At 40.7% G+C, this 9,341-nt stretch overlaps 1 long non-coding RNA gene and 1 pseudogene across 1 annotated transcript; both read right to left on the bottom strand.

The window, feature by feature from the left end:
• Nucleotides 1-239: 239 nt before the first annotated feature.
• Nucleotides 240-2,815, bottom strand: LOC100485950 (annotated as a pseudogene).
• Nucleotides 2,816-3,277: 462 nt separating this feature from the next.
• LOC108644719 lies at nt 3,278-8,845 on the bottom strand. The gene is made up of 2 exons (XR_001923292.2): nt 6,305-8,845; nt 3,278-3,728 (listed from the first exon to the last, which is right to left on the bottom strand). It is a non-coding gene; the product is annotated as an uncharacterized LOC108644719 (long non-coding RNA).
• Nucleotides 8,846-9,341: the final 496 nt, after the last annotated feature.

Genomic DNA, 9,341 nt, shown 5'->3' with positions numbered 1-9,341 from the left:
GGAAAAGGCACAAGTTACATAGCAGATAACAGATAAGTTCTGTAGAATACAATAGTGTTTTATCTTTTATCTGCTGTGTGCCTGTGCCTTTTCTCCTTTGAATGGCTGCCCCCATGGCTACATAGCAGCTTATTTATATAAATTATAGTAGACTTTCTGAAGTAAACACACAACTTTTACCAGTGCAGGGCAGCAGCACATTATATTTTAGTTACTTTTATACACTTTCATTTTTTGGTGTTACTGTTCCTTTAAAACTGTCATTTCAGTTGCATTATTAAAGATACTCATTTATAGAACATTTAAATGAAGATACAAAAGGTCACCAGGTACCATGTCCTTGGAGCAAATAATGTTAATATTAATACTTTGTCTTCGTTATATGAAAAGAGTTATCCTTCCCCCAGTATTCTGAAAGAACAAACACATTTGGTAAAAGCCCAGAGTGCAATATTTACCCAAGGCATAAAGGAAGGGAAAATTGTCCCTTCTTTCCCTGTTTTACAAGGAGGGGTATGGAATTCCCTTCTGGGCTCATCTTGGTTCTCCTGTGTTTGTAATTGTGGGATCTGTATCTATTCTCAGAGGGGACAACAGACTCCGGGGAAGGCTTATGGCCAAGGAGATAATTATTTAGACTTTGCTGTACTCCCCCTCGTGTCTCTGTACTGAATGACATAAGTACTAGAAGCTTGCTGTTTCATAGAACTCCTGCCAAATCTAATAATATGACCTGGTTTTCCACATCGTCCTGGAAATCTCCTGCATTGATGGTTCATAGATACAATAGAAATGTCTCTGGGATTCAGTTCCTAAGTACATTTACAAAGTTGTTGTAAGAGCTGGCGTATCTGAGGGCAATTTTTGTATATTAATCAACACAGCATTTGTTAGCCATTGAATATAGGAAATTTGGGTCATCGGACAACATGTCAACTCTTTATAGGGAGAGGCAATCGGTACAAAATAATATTGCGTCATCTCCTCTCCTATACCTTGCATTCTCCAGTGCATTGGCACCTCTTGGATCACGCCCACCCATAATACGTTGCTATTCTCTAAACCTATCCCTGACATCTCCCCAGTTTTCACTGACCTCCGCTAACACCTCAGTGGGCTTACCAACTGGAGGCCTAAGCTCTGCAGCCAGTTGATATGGAAGCCACTCTATAAGCAAGGCACATGCATCATTATTCCCAAGTCATATTGTTTGATCACTGCTTCCAGTTTATTGGAAAGGCTGATGCATTAGTATCAGTTTCCTAATACTTGGGTCCAATTGATAATATCTTGTATTTTGAGTGGGGGCTAAAGAGAGATGGGCTAGATAATGTTTGTGGTCTAGTTCCCTATCTCTTACCTCTTGTTCAGTAACAGGGCAGACATTTACTGGGACATCCTGGTCATAACCAGGTTTGCCATTTTGTCTCATTAGGAGAATATGGTGCTTTTTATGTGCTAGCTGTGTTTGCATCTTTCAATCTTTGCAATTTCCTCGCTGTATCTTACCTTGCTTTTTAAACAGGTCATTGTGATGGCGCCGCGCAAAGGACGTGGACATAGGGTCGGACTCACACACACAAATCCTTTAGAAAATGAGGCTCTTTATTGTATCTTCAGCATTGCCAGTTTGCTCAGAGTTCCTATGGTAGCCAGCCTGCACTTAGAAGTTCTACCTGCGGGGGGGGCGCCAGGGCTGGGCACTGGAACTTGTGGGTACAGCTGTGATGGTTACAGCTGGGCAGTCTCTGTTATCTTCCTTGTATATAGTAAAGACTAACAAATTGGAACTGTTGGCAGCCACCTTTGTAAGCCAGAAAGGGAGCAGCCCCTGCAGAACAGGGTTTGATTCTTTCTGCCAACCCAAAGGCAGCTTCCAAAGGGGCCAATCACAGCTCATACCACTGGGCCAATGAGGTGCCATTTAGTGAGCATGCCCAGTTTATTCTGTATGCAGGATCCAGACAGGACACAGCCCTTACAGGGGGTCTTGGGGTCAACTATGTGTATTAGAACACAGAGCATCCGGGCTTTATTTGCCCTCACAGCAGAGGTCAATTACCTTCGGAGAACTGGAATTCAGGGGGCTACACATAACATTAAACAGACATAAACACAGGCTGTACCATTTGCCCCACACCTTCATTATAGCAGAAGAGATGGCATTTTTTCTCAAAGTACATAGAAAGTTGTTTTATCACAGTCATCTGTTCTGATCTTGCAAATAACTTGTTCTGTTCAGCTAGCATCAACACCCTCTCCCTTAGTTCATCTAATTCAGAAACATGTTCTGCAGAAGTGCCAGCTGCAACAAGTCTTCTCTGAGCTGGACCTTCTCACTGTTCCACTATACTGCCTTTTGCTCAGCAAAGCCTTTCATTTTGAGCAACATGAATATCTCATTAGCCGTTTTTCTTTTACCATCTTTGGAAACTGATTACTTTTTATTCTATTATGACTGACACTGTCAGTAGACTTTTAAACTGTGTCAAAGATTCATCTGCAGATGAATTGTAATCAACGGGCATATTTGTTGACATATATATTTCCACAAGTCCCATGTTTACCAACAAGAAATAAACACCACAAATATCCTACACAAACAGGGATCCACAACACGGAACTGCACCCTCGTTAGTTACTAAAGAAAAATACAACTACGCAAACAAACACGTATAATGTGATAATTCCTCCTTATTCAGACTTCAACACTCTACGGTCCACTTTCTTCTCAGAAATATCTGAATTTACTATTTATCCTCAAAAGTCAAAGATTCAAAGCTTCACAAGTATCCTTCCTTTTTCTTTCTACTATTAAACAAGTAACAACATAAATTCAATAGTCACTTTCTGTTAAATATCAGATAAGAAAAATATACTTGTGTTACGCTCCAGGCTTTATTTTCTGGTTAGACTTTTAACAAATTTAATCTCAGGCTTCTCAAATCCTCAAAAACATTCTGATTCCTTGGTTCCTATGGTTTTAGATTATCGCCCATAGGTCCCATCTGGAGTAACAAATGTTGGATCTGCTCCATTTTGGGGTGTTTAACTATTGAACTGTGAGCCTGATTTATTAAATAAGTGATTATATTTATTTACAAAAGAAATAAAAGGTATAAAATAAGGGAAATATAACTAACAAAGTATATACAAATTATGTTTATATACATGAGGAAGACCATTCAACCAAGCAATAACCCATGCTATCCCTTTCCCAGGACAACCACACCTAAAGGAAAATCCCAAACAATGTAAGTTGTTTTTATGATTCATCTCTTCTCAGGTTAACCAAGAGTTATATCAAGATAGGTTGCACTGCCAGATCAAATCCCATTGCAGGCATTCCTCTGTTGATATTGTAGGGTCTCCTTTCCTTGGGAGCTCTGGCCCTGCACCCACACCAGTGTGTATAGCCATTTGCATCTTTGATATGAACTGTACTGTAAAGGTTGTTGTGTAGTTTTATGGCAGGATGTCTATTTTCCAGACTTACAGATGTCATGTGTTGGAAAGGAAAGATATCTGTTAACCCTTTGTGCACATGTGGGCTCACTACTAAATACCCAAAACACTTTACCCACACATTTCTTTGTATTCGTCCATCTTTTCCTCCAGTTCTGTTTTCTGCTGTTAGTCTATCCAACTCATCTCTTAGATCTTCAGTCATATTTAGACTGTGGAGACCATTTTCCTCCCCCCTCCATAGACTCCAAAGGTGAAGCGAGCTGCAATAAACACACACATACAAAGCTTTGTGGGTAAAGGTTGGCCACAGGTTTGTTGTTACAAGGGAAAATGGATGGCAGGGACTATAAAATTATGTTATATATAAAACCTTAGCATAACCAAAACAAGTTAACGTTTTTGACCATACATAGGTCATTGCCCCCTGCATGGGTGATCTAAACGAAAGGGTCATTGTAGATTCTACAAAATGAGAACTTTAGGCGATATTTGAAGCCAACGCAAACCACTGCCTCCTTTCCATACCATATCCACCCCATGGAAACAGTGTGTTCTGAAAAGGCTGCCACTTCCTTGGATCTGATTTTAACCTAAGTGTCATCTACATACCTGAACCAATGACTTGGTGTAGTTCCCTTGAATGTGAGTAGGGCCTTCCTTTCCACTTCCTTCATGTACAAGTTGGCTACAAAGGGAGAAACTGGTGATCCCATTGCACAGCCATGTTTTTGTCTGTAAAATTGGTCCTTGTATTTGAAGGATGTGGTGGTAAGGCACAAATCTAGCAATAAACCTATTTGGTTAGGACTGAGCTTCGTTCTGCTGCTGATGGTGTTATCTTGCTGCAGTCAATTTCTTAGTCTCAATTGCCCCTGGGGTAGGTATACATGTGAACAGTAAAGTGACATCATATACCATTGCTGCTCTTGCCTCTAGTTTAACTCCATGAATCTTGGTGACAAACTTTTTTTTTTTTTTTTTTTTTTTTGGTATGATGCACTGTTTTACCAACCAATGGGGCTAACATGTTGGCCAAGTATATTGCAATTCTGTAAGTCACTGAATTGATGCTGCTGACAATAGGCCTGAGTGGGGGTTCATCTTTGTGTATCTTGGGAAGTCCATATAAGCATGGTGTAGCTTCTCTGGGGTACAGGTGGTGGTATAAAGCTCAATCAATGGCTTCCTCCTTTTCAAGGCAGTCTATCACCTTTTTCTTGTAACTACTGCTTGGGTCTCTCCTCCTTTAAAGGTTCATATGTATTGCTATCATTGATTAGAGTGGTCATTTTGCAGTGATAGTCAGTTGTGTTGAGCACAACTATTCATTGCTCTTTATCCGTTAGCAGGATAGTGAAGTTTTAGGTCCTTACTAAGATGTGAGAGCTCTCCTCTCATGTAAGGTTAAAAGGAGGTGTTCTGGCACTTGACAAGGCAGCTGACACTTTAGTCGCTTTTGAGTTGTTCTGCTTCCTCCATTTGTATATGTTTGTTATTGATGGCAGATTCTGTGGGTGTGACTGACACCACAACACATCCCAGTGGTTGAGCTACTGTATAGTTTAGCCCCTTGGCTAGTACAACCTTTTCCAGCTGAGTAAGTACCATCAGATAGGTTCTTAACCCATGTGTCCTGTGTGGTGTTGGGTGCCTCATCTTTCCTTCAGGTTAGTTCCTCTGTTATTTTTCAAATTGCTTTGTGACAGTAAGGTGGTGAATTTGCCATATGTGCATGTTAAATGAAATGAACCACCCTTTTTTCAGAGTTGTTCAATCTTTTGTTTGAGGGCCTCAGTGGTGAAATTGATCTGTCTAACCCGTTTATTTAGTAGATGTTTTTGGGCCTTCTGTAAGATCTTGTTGGCTTTGTGACCTTTTACAGTGGAACCCAGGTACAGGCTACAATGGTGAGTCCCTGATGTCTGCATAGATGGTTTTGTTAGTCTGCCCACTTTCTTGCTGTTCTTTCATATTCCCGAACCAGTTTTAGAGTATTCTCTCCAAAAAATATTAAGTGTTATGTGGATTTCTTATACGCAAGACTAATACTATGGCTTCATTAACAAATAGTGACATCTCTGAAGAGTAATTATCTTCTAAAAACATATTATGCTTTCTGTGATTCTTACCACCTATTCTATTACCTTTAGAAGATCAACCATAAAAGATGTATCAAATTATACTACAATGTATAAGGATTAAAGAATATATTGTAATATCACCATAAGAGCTGACCCATATCAAAACCACATTTGATTTGATTACTCATTGATCTCAACAGGATCACCTTAAAAGGAAATTGTGAAACTGTTTTCACACATCTCTGCTAGTAGGTAGATCCGGTTACTAACTACTTTTGTAATATGATCCATAGCTATAGATAACTTAAAGATCTTGGCATGAAAAATAAAATCTTTGACATGAATGTGAAAAAATATGACCCAAGTTATTCTAAACAGAAAAACAAAAGGTAAAATGAGGAATATGATAGCAATTCATTCAAGCCAAAAATGGATTGTGTTTAGTTTGTGTATCCAATGTAGTTCTAATTGAAGTAAAGGTTTTTTGCTATCTCCCCTCCCGGGTTGGAGGAGGATCATCATCAATGACCATAGTCCTAAGGCTTGCCAATGAATGTTTTAGGAAATGAGAGGCAATGGGAGTATCTGCTTTGCTGGTGTCAATGCTGCTCTGATTGTTGATCTGTGATTGGCCATCCGGTCACGGAATGTAGTGATTGTTTTGCCCACATAAAACTGTCCACAAGGGCATTTGATGAAATAAATGATATACTTTTGATGTACAGGTCAGTCTGTTTTAATGAAAATAGTCTTACCGGTATGTGGATGGTTAAAAGATGCTCCAGTGATCAGATTACTGCATGATGTGTGTCAGGGAAACGCCACTCACAGATGCGCCTGACACGGGACGGGGAACAAGGGGGTTACACTCAGTCACCATTCACACAGGTTAACTCAACAAAATAGACAGATCCGGAGCGCATAGAATAGGGAACAAAAGAAAAACAATAATAGTGTAGTAATGTTTGTATATTGTGACAGTATTAAACACCGTTTAGAATTCCCTGTGTTCAATAAATTAATATTAACACCAAGTGTGGTACCGCTAACTGCTCACCAGATGGCAGTGTTGTTGAGGTAAAATAAACGTCATGTGTTCATTGTAGACTTGTAGCTGTTTGAACAGATATTGTATCCCTGGAATGTGTCCCAATTGTATCGATGTGTCATCCACGTCTGATTATCCTCATGTGCACTGTGGCTATATCCTCATTGAGGCATACAAGAAGGAAAAAACGCCACTAGTGCAATATGATTTATTATAAAACAATATATAAAGAATAAAACTTACAGTATGTAGTAAGATATAGGAACTCAATAGCCCGAAAAGCCCAACGCGTTTCGTGCACTGCTCGGTGCACTTCCTCAGGAGCAAGAATCAAATGGTATCTCTTTCACAGTAGCCCAACTTATATAGCCCTAATGAACGCCTCCTCTGTGTCTCGTGTGGACCTCTTGTCTGACGTTTATGACGTCATCCACTGTGACCCTTATGTTCTCATAACTGAATAGTAACGAGCTATATTAGTAAGGAAACAGGGGTATGTGGTGCTTAGCACTATTGGGTAAGCCTAGAAAGAATCGTGGTGGCTGTTATAATTGCCAATTGCTACGTGAAGATCAATACGTAAACTTAAAAACCAAACGTGTAGCTGGAGTGTATCGTGCTCTAAAATAAAGAGTATGGTGCTGAGACGTATAGCCCAAATAGCAGTGGGGGCGCCAGTCCCCAGGGGTGCCCTCCTACTTACGCTCAAACCTAGAAACCCCCTGGAGAAGTCGGAATCGGTATGTCAGCCGAACGCGTTGCCATAGCAACGCGCCAAGCATAGCTGCTCCGTGAGCCGCCCCCAGCAACATACTATGTTGACATGCTACTAGGCGCATTACCATAGCAACGTGCTATGTGTAAACGCTCCGTAAGGCTCCCCTAGCAGCGTATTAGGTAAATCAGCTACCGAGCTCGTAGCTGCAGCAAGGCGCTATGTGTACATGCTCTGTACAGCGCCTCAGTAGAATGTTATGTGCAGGAGGCTGAGTGAGTAACGATCGATCTAAACGAAGTGTAAATTAAAATCAAATATAAGTGTCCTATATTCCTAAACCCTTGTGGGGTAAGGATCTACCCTAGATAAAAGCTTGCTGGCTAGCTAACTAGCTAATTATCATAGCCCCCCACCCTGTTCAGAGGGTAATTTAAAGAATTTTTTTTAGCAGTAGCCATATTTATGGTGTCGCAATCCCCTCAAAACATTAGTTGTATATTATATAATTCATTGCTGCAGTCCACCATGGCTTAACATGATTTTATGGTAAGAGCTGCAGTAAAGAAAACGTTTACACATCCAATTTTGTTACCCGGTTCAAGTAAGACTGGACATTTTATCATTTGCTAGCGCTGAGGACTTTTTTGGTATTGTTTTTTACCTCACTACATATTTCACACAGGTTAGACTAACATCAAGCACCCCCAAACCAACCACCGACCCAAATACAACTATTTGCTGCCACCATCTATCATTAGCAGGCGATAGAAACCTAATTACCCAAATATTTCATACACAAACGTTCCTACTGCAGTGAGGGATAGTTCTACTACTTCCACACACACCAGCAGCCACGGTTAATTTTCATACACACTGCCCTACTGACAGTCCCACTAGCTAATTAGCACACACACAACCAAGCAGTTAATACACCTCTAGGCCTGAGCAGCCATACAAGGTACGTGGGAATCGATATAGAGCCAAAGGACAGAACTTATTACATTTTATATTTAATATTACAAGGGTAAACGGTGCATTAAAAAGATCTTACAAAAGAGACAAATCCTAAGTACATTACGGAATATCTTGTGCCCTCTGAGCTAAGAAGTTGAAAGTCCTGAGCCCATCCCCCAACATATTGGGACCTCAGAATGAGCTATCAGTACCTGGGTGTGTACCCTTTTTATCCTTCCTGCTGGGCCCCTCCCTCATTACCGTATGCATGAGGGGGAAGTGCCCAGGAACTTGTCACATGACCCCCCCAGGTTACAAAGTTCACGCCCCCATCCAATGAGAGAGGTTGGGTCATCATTTGCTAACTGGCTGTTCTGTTGAACAGCTATCCTGAAATACTTATGGGTATTCCCCAGAATTATGGAACCACGTGTATTATGTGGGAAATGGAATTCTCTTTTCATAGACACCAAACACCCCAGGCCTAACCCATATTATTCTGGTTTTATCAGAACATTGGATGATCCCGCGAGGGATCATCATAACACGGGAATGTTTGGAGTCTGTGGGGAGCTCTAGCTACAAGCTAATGACTGGGTGACATTATTTTTATCTTTAGTAAAAGATATTTATTTTATGGGCCCAGAGAAATATTAGCTAAGAATCTGCTACCCCCCCCCCCCACACTGTAGCACAGGTAGGGTAATTTGGTTACCCTTGTTGATTTATTCTGGCTCTTCACACTTCACCAGCCAGCCCGACTTCAGTGTCATTTAGGTGGTATTTGTGAATTACCCCCTACCGTGAGGGGTTTCCTTCCAACATGGATTTCAACCAGACTTTGAAATTTTAACCCTTTACACTGCTACAACATGATGATGTGATACAAGGACATCTATAACATCCAAGTTTCATTGTGTTAAGCCACATTGTGGACTTCTCCATTTGATAGCAATGTAATGGGTCTGTTTTTACCAATAGGTCTCTAAGGCTTTACTCTAGTCTGTAGGCCACACGGGGATGATTTCTAAAGATTGGTGCGAGGGCTAAAATGTGGCAGTTTACTTACTGA

This window comes from Xenopus tropicalis, chromosome 5 (genome assembly GCF_000004195.4).
Source record: "Xenopus tropicalis strain Nigerian chromosome 5, UCB_Xtro_10.0, whole genome shotgun sequence".
In the NCBI taxonomy this organism is placed as follows: Eukaryota; Metazoa; Chordata; class Amphibia; order Anura; family Pipidae; genus Xenopus; species Xenopus tropicalis.
Note: the sequence above shows the minus strand (reverse complement) of the source record. Positions and strands in the feature narration are given on the sequence as shown.